Consider the following 13103-nt stretch of genomic DNA (forward strand, 5'->3'; position numbering starts at 1 on the left):
GGAGACGCGTAGTACATTGTAGGCTAATCTCACTAGGGCGTTTTACCTCGCCGAAATGTTCGATGTTTCATCAAAATGTAGATAACTTCGGTTTTACCTACCTTTCTATCTATTATTTTGACACATTCTCGTCTAACCTAACCAGACACAGTAAATATAAGGGAATACACAAAAGCGTTTTGCATCGGGGGGCGTTTTGGGGCCTCTTCCACATATGGCGCGCTGAACAGGAGCAACTACAAGTAAGCAATCAATATAGTCGCGCCGTAATGCCGAGACTGAACCAGAGAGGCGAAGAACCAGTAAGAGAGTGGTCTAAGCCGGTCGGCATTAGTCAGCCCGGTTTTCCGATGAGATTTTTCGGAGTATTTGGGGTTCCTAATTTAATTTGAAATTGCTATTTGCTATTTTAAAAGTGTTTTATGTTTAAAGCTCAATAATTGATTTTCGAGTTATAAGTAACATTATTGAAGAAGTAACAGCTTGTTTACAATAGTTTGATGCGCTTTCATGATTTAAAAATCCGCGAAAATTTGGCAGAATTCCTTTCATTGTTTATGTTTTCTATGATTTTTCCTTTGGTTCTGAGCACGGTATACAGAAAACAAGGTAGGCTCGTTAGAAAAATGACACTTCGAATGTGACGCATATTTTATCGCCACATGTTGGAGTACAAAAGTAAGCATGCTGCGACCGTAGAGCATCGTCTCGGTCCAGCTTGTGCGAAGATAGCAATACATAGCATAAGCTAGCTAGATTGATTAACTGCTGCATGAGGTAATGAAAAACGTTGCAGCTAATGCAACGTACACACCAGTCAAGCAGTTTGACGAACATTGACTCCGCCCCCAAGAAAACGCTTCGGTTGCTGCTTTGTTTGAACGTGTGTGAAGTTGTTCGAACAACCATTTGACAGTTGGCGGCTCGGTTGGAAAAAAATAAAACGGTTTGATTTTGGTTTGAGTTGTCGGGGGTGGAGTCAAGGTTCGCCGAACATGTTTGAGCATTTGTAGTGAAGTTGCACAAACCCCCATATATTTTTTGATGGTTGGTGCTCAAGTTGGCGCTTCGGTCGTTCGTGTGTGATATTGTTGGTCGAATAAATTGATTGTTCGTGCCGCTGTTGGTAAAACTTGATGGATGTTTGAATAAACGAGAGGTGGAGTCAATGTTGGTCAAACTGCTTGACCGTGTGTACGTTCCATAAGACATTGAAGCAGTTTTTGGTTAGCTAGGGCATATTGCTTCTCCTCCCCTTTTTCTATGCGTCACAGCTCTCGGGAAATCAGAGCCGTATCGACAAATCCTCACCGCACGCGTGGCCAGACAAAGAGCACATGATTCACCGTTTCTTCGACTCCAGGGCACTCGGGGCTTTGTGAGAAGGATGCGTGCTCAAACCCACGAAGGTATTTTCTAAAGCAACAATGTCCCGTCAAGAACTACGTCAAGTGTAAGTTTACTTCCCCGTATTCTCTATCAACCTAATCCGATTTATTTATTTATATATACTTTGTGTATATCAACAGGCATCCTTACAGCCCAAATTATTCTAAATAAATCTACTCTAACTAATACTAAAGCATACGGGCTCTTAATGGTTGAAACCGGTTTCGAAATAAATAGAAAGTATAAGTATGTCTCGAAAAGCAAACAAATTGGAAAACCTCGTCTTAGATTAGTGCGACTAATACTGATGAAGATCCTTTGCTATTCAGTAATCGCACCATGCATGCTGTAGTTGGTTCGTTGAAACAGTAAACGGAGCATAAAGTTATTTCTCAAAGACCGAGGGGCAACGTTGATGTTCACTTGCCCAATAAACGTTGGGCAATCTAAGTGATCATGGAGAGAGTCGGCTATAAACAAAGCATTCTCCGTGTTTCTACACACGTACAGAAAGCCCAGATGAATTAATCGCCTGCTTTGAGCGTGCTTACAGCGTGCTTACAGGCGTAGTAGCGGACACCTTCCTACATAACTGGCACCAAATAGTTTTTCGTGAAAAGTTCCTACTGTTGAGAAAACCCGCGTTAGATGTCTTTCGCCACACAAACTTCAGGTGGTTAACTCATGCTGGCTATTTTTACATATACGATAGAGCCTGGGTGCTGGCAGCAGCGGGTAGAAAACCAGACACTGTATGTGATTCATTAGTTCGCTACAATCGTGGTTGCTCGGCAGCTGAACAGGGTTTCTCCATGGTAACTTGCGTAGAGCGAAGCGCAAAAAGCTGAGTTGTACTGACTCGATTCTTTTAACGCAATTGGTGTAGTTTGGGCTCAAGACTTCAGAACAATATTCTAAGATGCGCGATAAAGAGCAATATAACACTTTTAGGCAGTAGATGTCGGTGAAATGTTTGGCTGAAGAAGAAGATGCAACTGAAGCAGACGCAATCAAGAGATCGAAAAGCTTTAGCCACAACATACGTAACATACTGTTTAAATGTAAGTTGCCAATCTAAGATCGCTCCCAAATCCTTGATATGGTCCATCGTAGGAAGCTACCGCTAATGCCGAATGAAGCGGCCAGGTCCGTGTAAATCACACCATTCTGCGCACGTTGTACCATACTATTGGTTAAATAGGGAGACAGGCAGAGCCAATTAGTAGGGGAAGGGGGGGCAATATGCCCTAGCTAAGCAAACACTGCTCTATTGTCTTATTTGTAACGCTATTCATGGGAACAAAGTACCACGCGTCGGCGAATCAGCATTCTAGTATGGATAGTCCGTGGAGACGCAAATACTTTGTAGGTTATTGCCACTAGGGCGTTTTGACTCGCCAAAATGTTAGATGTTTCTTCAAAATGTGGAAATTTTCGGTTTTTCCGACCTTCCCATGCACTATTTTGAAACTTTCTTCGCCTATCCTACATAATTTTAGATCTAGTTTTGTTACGGACATATTAATGACGGTAAATATGAGGGAAACCACAAAAGGCGTTTTGCATCGAGGGGGCGTTTTGGGGCCTCTTTCCCTACCTAGCTGTCGGTCGCCCAGACGTAAAGCCATGTTGGTCGTTATTGAGAAACGGTTTGTTGTGGGCCTCAAAGGATTCCAAAAAAAAACTCGAATAATTTGGACACAGTATTTAGCGAAGTATAGGGGGTCCCGTGGCTTAATCGGCTACACGTCCGCTTTATAAGCGGATGGTCATGGGTTCGATTCCCAGGCCCCCCACCAACCTCTCGTCAATCGCCAGAAGTGCAGCAGCAGTACGGCGTGATGGGGAACGTGTCTGACCAACACAGCTACATGACGGCGACTGACAAAATGACCCTCTTTTCGGAGACATACCTCCAACGGACTCGATACATGGCAAACGGAACAAAGCATCTACATGGACTCACAATATGGACGAACGAACGGACGATAATATGGACAATAGGTAATCTAAAAATAGATTCTGTGTGGATTCTAAGCGACGAGAATACCACATTAGATCTCGGCACAGTAGCGGTCGTCGAACACAGAGTGCCTACTAAATAAATAAAGGAATAAAAAAAAAATTAGCGAAGTGATCCCAGGGTAGTTATTAATATCACGTTTGTTGCCCTTCTTGTGAACCGGAAACATGTTCGCAGTTTTCCAGCAAACAGGAAAAATACCACTGTTGATAGGAAGATAAGAAGTATTGGAGTCACCAAAACGTCTAAATGTCTTTTCAGAAGAACTGAGGGAAATCCGTCGGGTCCCGGAGAAAAGCTACATTTAAGCTAAGAAGAAGCGCTGATAATCATCGTTGCATCAATGTCGTTGGGTCCAAGAGTTTGAGCGACAGTCCGGGCAGTGTTCACAACGCTTTCGATTTCCTCAGTTGTTAATACCTCGTTTGAGACCACACTCTAAAGCTTCTCGAAAAAAAAGCGAGCAAATGTCCTGGGTCGTAGATTCCGTGTTGTTATTTAGCGTCATGGAAGAAGGCAATCCAGATTCCTAGCGTTGCTGGTTGGCATATTGCCAGAAGCACTTAGGATGCGACTTGAGGTTGCGTTGAATATTAAGCTGATATCGAGAGTAACACTCCTTACTGGCTCGCTTGTACTCGTAATTGAGCTTAACATTTCTATAATATAGAAAAGCGAACTGCAGTGAGCTTCAACATATGCTGTACCCCGGACTCAGTCGGGTGGGATATACAGCGCTCACAAAAACAGATTCCGGTCATGGGCGTAGCCAGGATTTCGAGAAAAGGGGGGCTAACTTTTTTGGTCTTCTAAATCGTAGTTTTATAGTAGTTTTATAAAAACACATGAATATTAACACATGAAACCAAATCCAAACCAAATCGAAAAAATAATGATTAAAACAATAATGGATTTAAAAATGCGTGTTTTATTGCTCATCAGATATTTTTAAATAAAGTGAGAAAAATATTAACGAACTTAGTATTCAGAAAGAATATAAAATCGGCTATAATAATTATTATAAAAATCCTGCATTCTTCCATAAGTTTAAGAAAACTAGAACCATACATCTGAATTTCTAAACAAATCCTCTCTGAAATAATATTTATTATAAAATAGACAGAAAAATCAATATGCAAGCTTTCTCCAGGAATTTCTTCGACAATTGCTCCTGGCATTCTATCCGAAATTCTATCAGGGATTCTTTAGGAATGCCTCCAATAACTTCTTCGGCAGTGTCTTCAGGAATTCCACCATAAATTTTGCCGGGAATTGATCCGAAAATTCCACCATTATTTACTCCAAGAAAATTTTCACGAACTTCTTTATAAGTTCTGCAGAATTCCCTTCAATAATTCAAATAAGTTCGTGCTGTTTCCCATAATTTTTAAGAATAAGAATATTCCGCAGAATTGCCAGTAAACATTCCTGAGAATTTCACGAAAATCTTCGAATTTCTTGTGTAAATTCCTTAAAATTTTCCGTGAATTGTTTTGAATAATTTCTTGTGAAAATTCCTGAAAGAATTCCGGTGGAAACTTCAAGATTTCCACTGGGAGAAAATTCTCCGAAAATTCCTCCAGGAATTCTTCCAGAAGTTCCATCGGCATTTCCACCAAGAATTTCTCTAGGATTTCCTTCGAGAATTATTCCGGTAGTTCTATCGGCAGTTCCTCTGAAAATTCTTCCGGGAATTTCGGCAGAATTGGAATTTATTTAGGCTTCTTCAGGAATTTATATAGATTTTCCACCAGAAGCTCCTCCGAGAATTTCTCTGCGAGCTCATCAGGGAATTCTCCGGGAGGTCCTCTGATGATGATGATGGTCCAGCTACAAACCCCAACAAAGGTTTCAGCTAGACGAGATTTGTCTATAAGATGAATTCTCTTGTTTCCGAGAATGCTTCTGGTAGTTTCCCCGGGGTTCATTTGAAAATTCTCCCGGCAGTTTCTTCAGAAATTCTTCCAAAAAACTCCTTCGAGAGTTCCTCAGGGAATTCCACCAGCAATTCATCCGGGAGTTTCTCCGGAAATTCCTCCGGGAGTTCCACCAGAAGCTATTCCAGGAAAATATTCAGGCTTTTTTTCAGGAAATCATTTAGGCTTTCTTCAGAAATTAAGCTGGAAATTCCTGCCGAAGTTCTTCCGATAGTTTCTCTGGGAGCTCATCCGGGAGCTCCTCTAGGAATTCTTCTAAGAGTTCCTCCTGAAATTCCTCCGGGAGTTCTTACGGGAGCTCCTCCGGTAGTTCCTTCGGGAATTCATCCGGGAGATCCACCAGCAGTTTCTACGAGAATCCCTCCGGAAGTTTCACCAGCAGTTTCTCCGGGTGTTTCTCTGAAAAGGAACTCCCGGAGGAACTCCCAGAGTAATTTCCGGAGGAACTCCCGGGGGATTTTCTATAGGAATTTCCGGAGAAATAATCAGAGGAATTCTCGGAGGAGCTGCCGGCGGAACTTCTGGAGGAATTTATTGAAGAACTACAGAAAGAATTTCCGGAGGAAATTCCAGAGGAAATCCTGGAGGAAATCCTGGAGGAAATCCTGGCGGAAATCCTGGAGGAACTCCTGGAAGAATTCTTAAAAGAACCTATCGGAGGAATTCCCGTAAGAACTCCCAGAGAAATTCTCCAAGGAACTTCTGGAGGAATTTGTAGATAAATGCCTAAAGAAATGCTAAATGAATTCCTGGAAGAAAGCCTGATTGAATTCCCGAAGGAACTACTGGTGGAACTTCATAGGAACATCCGGTGGAATACCCTAGAGCAGCGGTTCTCAACCTTTTTTTTTTTTAGAAGTACGCTTTCGAACTTTTGCATGATTTGAGGTACCCCCTCTCGAAAGTAGGCTTCCAATCCTCTTGAAAACATAATTCCGAGCCCTTTAAAGGGAAGCTCCTTTAAGCTTTTGAGTCCCTTCAGAGTTGGCTTCCGCGCCTTTTTATTAGAGGCTTCTGAGCCTCTTGAAGGCGGTTTTCGAGCCACTTAAAAGGAAGCTTCCGTTGCATCTTGAAATAACGCTTTTGAGCCTCTTGATAGTATGCTTCCAAGCCTATTGAAAGAAGAATTCTGAGCTTCTTGAAGCGAGGCTTCCGAGCCTCTTGAAAGGAGGCTGCCGAGCCTCTTTCACTTGAAAGTAGATTTCCGAGCCTCTTGAAAGGAGGCTTCCGAACCTCTTGAAAGGAGGCTTCCGAACCTCTTGAAAGAAGGCTTCCGAGCCTCTTGAAAGAAGGCAGCCTAAACAATTGAAAGGAGGCTTCCGAGGCTCTTGAAAAGAAGCCTTCGAGCTGCTTGGAAGAAGGCTTCCGAGAGGCGTAAAAGGATGCTTCTAATTCTCTTGCAACGAAGCAACCGAGTTCTAGTGAAAAAAAAATCATTTTGTTCATTCTATGTTTTGTTAGTTCGATCTTTTGTTCCGCAGCCCTTCATACATTGTGCTGTTTGTGGATGGCAGGATTCAATTGGTATTTATTGATCGCATTACATATTATGTACAATATAAATTTATGAAATAGAAAATACACAATTATCAAAACTTCATCAATGAATTTTGAATGGAATTGTAATATGTCCGCCATTACGCATTTTTGTCCGAGGTACCCCCTAGGGCCAGCGAAAATTTCAGGGTACATGTACCCCAGGTTGAGAACCGCTGCCCTAGAGGAAGAGAAAAAATATTTCTGAAGGAACTTCCAAAATCCCATTTCCCATGCAATTCCTGCAAAATATCGTCCAGGAATTTCCTGTAAAGTTCCTGGAGGTATTACCAGAGAATTTCTTGGAAAAACTCCTGGAAGAACTCCCAGAGGAACTCCCATAAGCATTTCCGGAGGAATTCCCACATGGAAGTCTTGAAATGATTCTTAGAGAAGTTCCTAAAGGAATTTCCGAAAAAATATCTGAAGGAATTCCCAGAAAAATATCAGGAGGAATTAATGCAGAAATTCCCAGATGAAATCCTGAAAGTATTCCCAGATGAATTGCTGAAGAAAATCCCTGCAGATTGTTCCGAAGAAATTTCTGGAAGAACTCTTGGCAGATATTCGAGTAAATTCCGCGTGAAGTCCAGAAGAAATTCTAGTACACTTCCGCGGAAAATCTCCCGGAGAAATTCCTGAAGGAATTCCTGGAGAAGTACCAGAAGAAACTCCCGAATAAATACCTGTTAGAATTTCTGGGGAAATACTTGGACGAATTCCAGGAGAAATTCATGAAGATATTTCTAGAGGATTTCTTGAAGGATATTCTGAAGTAATTGCGAAGAGAATTCCAGATTGGTATGCTAGATGATTTCGCTATTGAATGTTTGGAGGTATTCCCGGAAAATTTCCTGGAAGTAATCCCGGAGGAATTAAAGGAAGAGTTCCGAGAGGAAGTTCCTAGAAGAATTTCCGAAGGAATTTCTTATAGATTTACAAGTGAAATTATGGAGCTAAATTCGGAGGACTCTCGAATGCATGCCTGAAGAAAATCTCGGATTCTTCCTGAAGAGAGAATAGCCGAAGAAATTGCGAGAAGTAAATCTTGGAGAGAAGTAAAGAAATCTTCTCTCGAGAATTTCCAAAAAAAATTAGGGGGGAGTTTCTAGATAAGAAGGAATTACAATTACATGAGAAGGATTTTCGAACGATTTTCAGAGGAATTTGTGGATAACTTTCCGAAGGTATTCAGAAATTCTCAGGGGAGCTTCTAGAAGGATTTCAAGGAGAATTTTTGAGCCCCAAATGTTTCGAGTTATTTTGAACTTTCATATATTATAGATCCTGGGTGCCCTAATAAGTTTTGGGAATCTTTTGAATTTCAACCACCTATTTCTGTATATGATTGGATCGTAAAGTGCACATGTTTGAGGAAATTCATTTCAGTACCCGTTCAATCTTTCCACAATTTAGGGGTGGCGACGGTATTACTCGCAAGGCTAACTGGACGCGGTGTTTGCCTACTTCTCAAAATTGATTCTTGAACAAGCACTCAGGTTCACCCGTCAATCAATTCCAATCGGTTTCAAATATGCGTTACGTTAGGGGCCTTATTACGTAAGCAATTTTTCTGGGTTTTTCGACCCCCCCTCCCCCCATGTAAGATTTTTTCCATACAAAAGATTTTTTATTTATATGGCGCGTAAGATATTGACAGACCCCCCCTCCCCCCATAACTGCTTACGTAATATGTGTACGGCCCCTTACGTTATAAACAATTCCAATCGGTTCAAATATGGTCTTCTGAAATTCTTGAAACAAGCTTTTGACGTAAACTACGTCTAAGGGGAAGACTCTGATACAGGGTGTAAAACCGAAATTTCCAAATTCGAGACCGTCACGAAATTAGGATAGATTTCAAACGCTAATAGCGTCTCTATCTTTCGATGGATTTTCGACATTTGCTTATTAATCGATTCAGAAGCTCTCCAGCAATTTTCCAATTCTATTGATACTATTGATTATCAACGTTAAACTATTGAAAATGTTGTTTCTTTCCAAACCGGGTGAAAAATTCAATTCCGTTCATAAATCCCCAACACGGACATCAAATTGCAGTAAGGTACGGGCCTTTTGATCCATGTATAAAAAGCCCCGTGTTTCGCGTGCGCGCGTTATTTTCATTCTGGATGTCACGGAGAGCGGACCAGGGCGTCCAGAAGCGGTGGTGGTGCGGATGAAATTTTTGGGCTCGGTGGTGGTGGCGGTCGTGTCAGCAGCAGCACATCATTTGCATCCGTGTTCCATCTTCGGCGGATCTGGCAATCGTTGAGCTGAATCATCGGATGGCGGTCGCGCATCCCAGTGGCTACTGATAAGGCACATAAGTGGCAATTAATCGGTTCTTTTCAGGACCATTATTATCTTTGGGAGGAAGGTTAAGTTGAAATAATGTTCCTAAAGTGCAACCGTTAGGAAAACCGAACCGGAAAATTCTTCGGTGAAATTTTTTAGCGTAATTCGAAGTTGTATGATTTAAGTGATTGAGAATGTTGTTATTAGACGAACTTTCTTCATAGAACAAAGCATAATTGTTTGGCATCGGTAGCGGAATCATAGCATTAGTGCCGGTCCGAGCATAGGCTGTCATCGGAAGATTGCTACAGCAATTTATTCACATTGTCGGCACAACATGAAATTTTCCCGCCAGACTAATTTTTCCTGTTGATTGAAAAAGAAATCGGTTCCGAGATGAACTTTATTTAAAGCGCAACGCTAACGTCGGTAGTTGAGTCCCAAGCAAGTATCGGAAGGGGACCATGCAAATTGTTTCGCATTATAACTGAAAAAAATTGTATGGCGTCAGTATTGATGTTTGCTACAGATTTTTTGACGTAAACTTAGTCTAAGGGGAAGACTCAGATACAGGGTTCTAAACGGAAATTTCCAAATTCGAGACTGTCACAAAAATTAGGATAGATTTCAAACGCTGATAGCGTCTTTATCTTATTTTCGACATTTGCTTATCAATCGATTCGGAAACCCGTCAGCAATTTGCCAATTCTCTTGATACTATTAATTATCATTAATGCTTATTTTTTTTCCAACACAAATATGATTTTGAAAAAGTATCACCGGCGAGTGCTTACTCGCAATCTACATGCTGATAGATTTACAGTTACATCAAACAACTGAAAACCGAAATACGCTACTCCAAAATTACGAGGTGACAATGTTAGAAAGAGACAAAAGATAGGAAAAATAAAACGGTGTGTAGTGCCTCCCCGAGTCACCTTAAGGGAAGATCCTTTAATTACGTAACGCAAAAATTGGGCATTTTCAACCCCCCTATGTCACACTTTTGTATGAAGCATCTAAAAATTATGTATGGGTCGTCACACTTCGCCCAATCTCCCCCTCCCCCTCTAAGCGTTACGTAATTTGTGGACGCTCCCAAGAGCCACTTTCATTGATGGTAGCCGATCGTTAGTACTTCATATAAAATATCATCTCATATCATAGCATATAAAAGAATATTGTGGCCAAATTTCATAACATTTGGTCAACAAAAACCTCCTTGACAATAATAGAACAAAACCTGCCAAAGCCGTCATTCCTCCTACATCATACAAGAAATTTTAAACTGAGCGCTGCTAATGTTAATGACGACGACCGCGCGACCCACACCATCGCCGGGAATAAAATTTCCGGTAGGAGCTCCGCCATTGACGAATACATAGACGGAGTGGTGGCCATTTTTTCGGGCACCACTATATACCCCTGGGGAGTGACGGATTACAATTATTACAATCACTCGACCATTGAGAAGCCCCTCAATCCAAATCACGTCAGTTTGACAACAGTTGTCATTTCCATTTTTGTTTACCTCCTGTTTCTGATTCAAAATCAATGAATCGAGACGAGTTTGTTTAATCACGGTGGAAACCAATGTTCTGAAGCCAAAACAAGAAACACAATAGCGGTACACTCGAGGTCGGGGAGTGAAACGTACCAGCAATGGCGTCAAAGTGGTACCCACCAAGAAAATTCATCCTCGAGCGATTCCCGACCCGGATCCGCCGGTTCAATACATTTCGTCGGTAATTGTGGATGGTCAGGATGTTTACTATACATACTCAAAAAGTAGGCGACGATAGTTCGGAAGCAATTGGATTAACGGAGGAGGAGGAGGATGCCTGCGATTGTGTCGTTAGACTTTGATGGGACCTACACGGACGACGCGCCGGAGGGGTAAGAGCAGCTGCTGAAGGATGACCAAGAGTACTATAATGTTGAACCGCTGGAGTCAGATGTTTGTTTAATCTGCTTGAGTTGTCGGACCTCAAGGACCACATTGTGGACGCACGACGGATTGAAGAGCAGATCAAAGATATGGCATGTGAATATTGTAACAGAATATTTTCGGATATTAAGACCCTGGGCCTGGACCGACACATCGGTAAAATACACTTACAGGATCACCTCAATGGACACACTGGGGATCGTGTTTACCAAGGCGGTGAATGCAAGGATCAGCGTATGCCTTCCGGATGGGATGTTTGGTGCACAAAATCTTCGACCATGTGAAGCTGAACGGCGTATACGTGTGCCCGGGCTGTCGAGCGGCACAAGTACCGGCACAGCCGAGTACTGCACCAGTAGCAGCAACAGCACCAGCACCAGCTAGATCTAATAATGGGACACAGCGGAAGAAGAAATTCCGTCAACGCCGGTAAGACATCTTATTTTTTCAAGGAAAATGAACGAAACAAATTTCTCAATGTTTTTGAAAGCTTCTCCAAAACCGAAACGTGGATCAGTCGCTTTCGTCTGTACCACGAAACAGGAAGAAATTTTAATATTAATTTACGGTAAGCCATTGACATTTCTTTTTACAATTATGTATAGTTTTTTCAAAAGCTCCAGAAACAAGTGAATGTTGTTTCGATTGATTATGTCATATTGATTTTACTTTTGAACACATAGGCTTTGGTCCGATTCGCGAATTAAAATCAAATTAAACTTAAAAATGACAGTTATATATAATTTTCTATAATTTTTATAATTTTCAAATAACCCTACTCGCAGAGCAAGATTACTTTGACCGATGTTGAATCGTTTTTGATAGATGTTTTGACGGTCTTACTGGGTAGCACCAGCCATTCTTATGAGCGGGGATTTCATAATTTGAATTGTCACTTTTAAGTTTACTTTGATTTTAATTCGCGAATCGGACCAAAGCCTTAAAAAACAATACAAAGTACGAAAAAAGTCCTCTTGAAAGAAATTTATATAAAAAATGAGAATTATATTTCGGTAATTCCTATTTCAAAAAATGGGATTTGGTTCGTTATTTAGAGGGCAGGCCATAGTAATTTATGTATTCAAAATGAATGTAATGTTTTAAACATATCAGGCATAATTTTTCATAAGGACGTATGTAACAAAAGTAAACAAAACGAGATTTTGAATACAACATGACAATCACACGCGACTTTATATAATACTCATCGATTTTACTGATTTTAGATCTTAAAATTTTTTAATACAATCTTTTTACGAATCGACGTATGTAGAATTTTCTATTTTTGAAGTCTCACTGTTACATACGTCGCTTTAACATATGGGAACTAAGAGCGACCATGTGAATATCATGTTGTATTAAAAACCTCGTTTTGTTTACTTTTATTACATACGTCCTTATGAAAAATTATGCTTGAATTTGAATTTAATTAATTATTTATTCATTATTAATGAAAACTATTTTCCAGGTCAACAGGTCAACAGCTTCGTCTTGATGGACGATCGCATAGTTGATGTAATTTCCTTGGAAAAACTTATTCATCTCGGACAGTCAAATGCCTAAGCAAGCTGATTTGTTTATGCTGGATCTCTGACACTGAGCTGGCGGGTGGATTGGACGACGGACATCTGATGATGTTCAACGTGGACGACGGTGACGAAGAGACTATGAATCACGAGTTAAAGCAAAATTTGCACAATAAACATCCGGTGCCTGCCGACTTGCATGTTGATTACGGAGGCGGATGAATTGGGTTTGCACAAGTACCCTCAGCAGTCAGAGCACAATTGTTATTAATAAAGGTGGAGTTTGGAAGCATTTGATCGGTATGGTCACAGTGGAAACGGAAGACCCCATTCGAGAAGCAAGCAAACAACCGCGTCCTGAAAAATAAAAGAAAAACAAGCGATACGTTCTGGTGAACAAAACCGATAACAATATGAGCACCCTTGCCAAATAAACAGAAGGATGA

The 13103-nt window shown here is 41.1% G+C and overlaps 1 pseudogene; it reads left to right on the forward strand.

Annotated features, from left to right (window-relative positions):
• The first annotated feature begins 269 nt into the window (after positions 1 to 269).
• LOC134206551 (uncharacterized) lies at positions 270 to 13091 on the forward strand (annotated as a pseudogene).
• The last annotated feature ends 12 nt before the right edge of the window (positions 13092 to 13103 follow it).

The sequence above is a fragment of the Armigeres subalbatus genome, chromosome 1 (genome assembly GCF_024139115.2).
Source record: "Armigeres subalbatus isolate Guangzhou_Male chromosome 1, GZ_Asu_2, whole genome shotgun sequence".
Taxonomy (NCBI): domain Eukaryota; kingdom Metazoa; phylum Arthropoda; class Insecta; order Diptera; family Culicidae; genus Armigeres; species Armigeres subalbatus.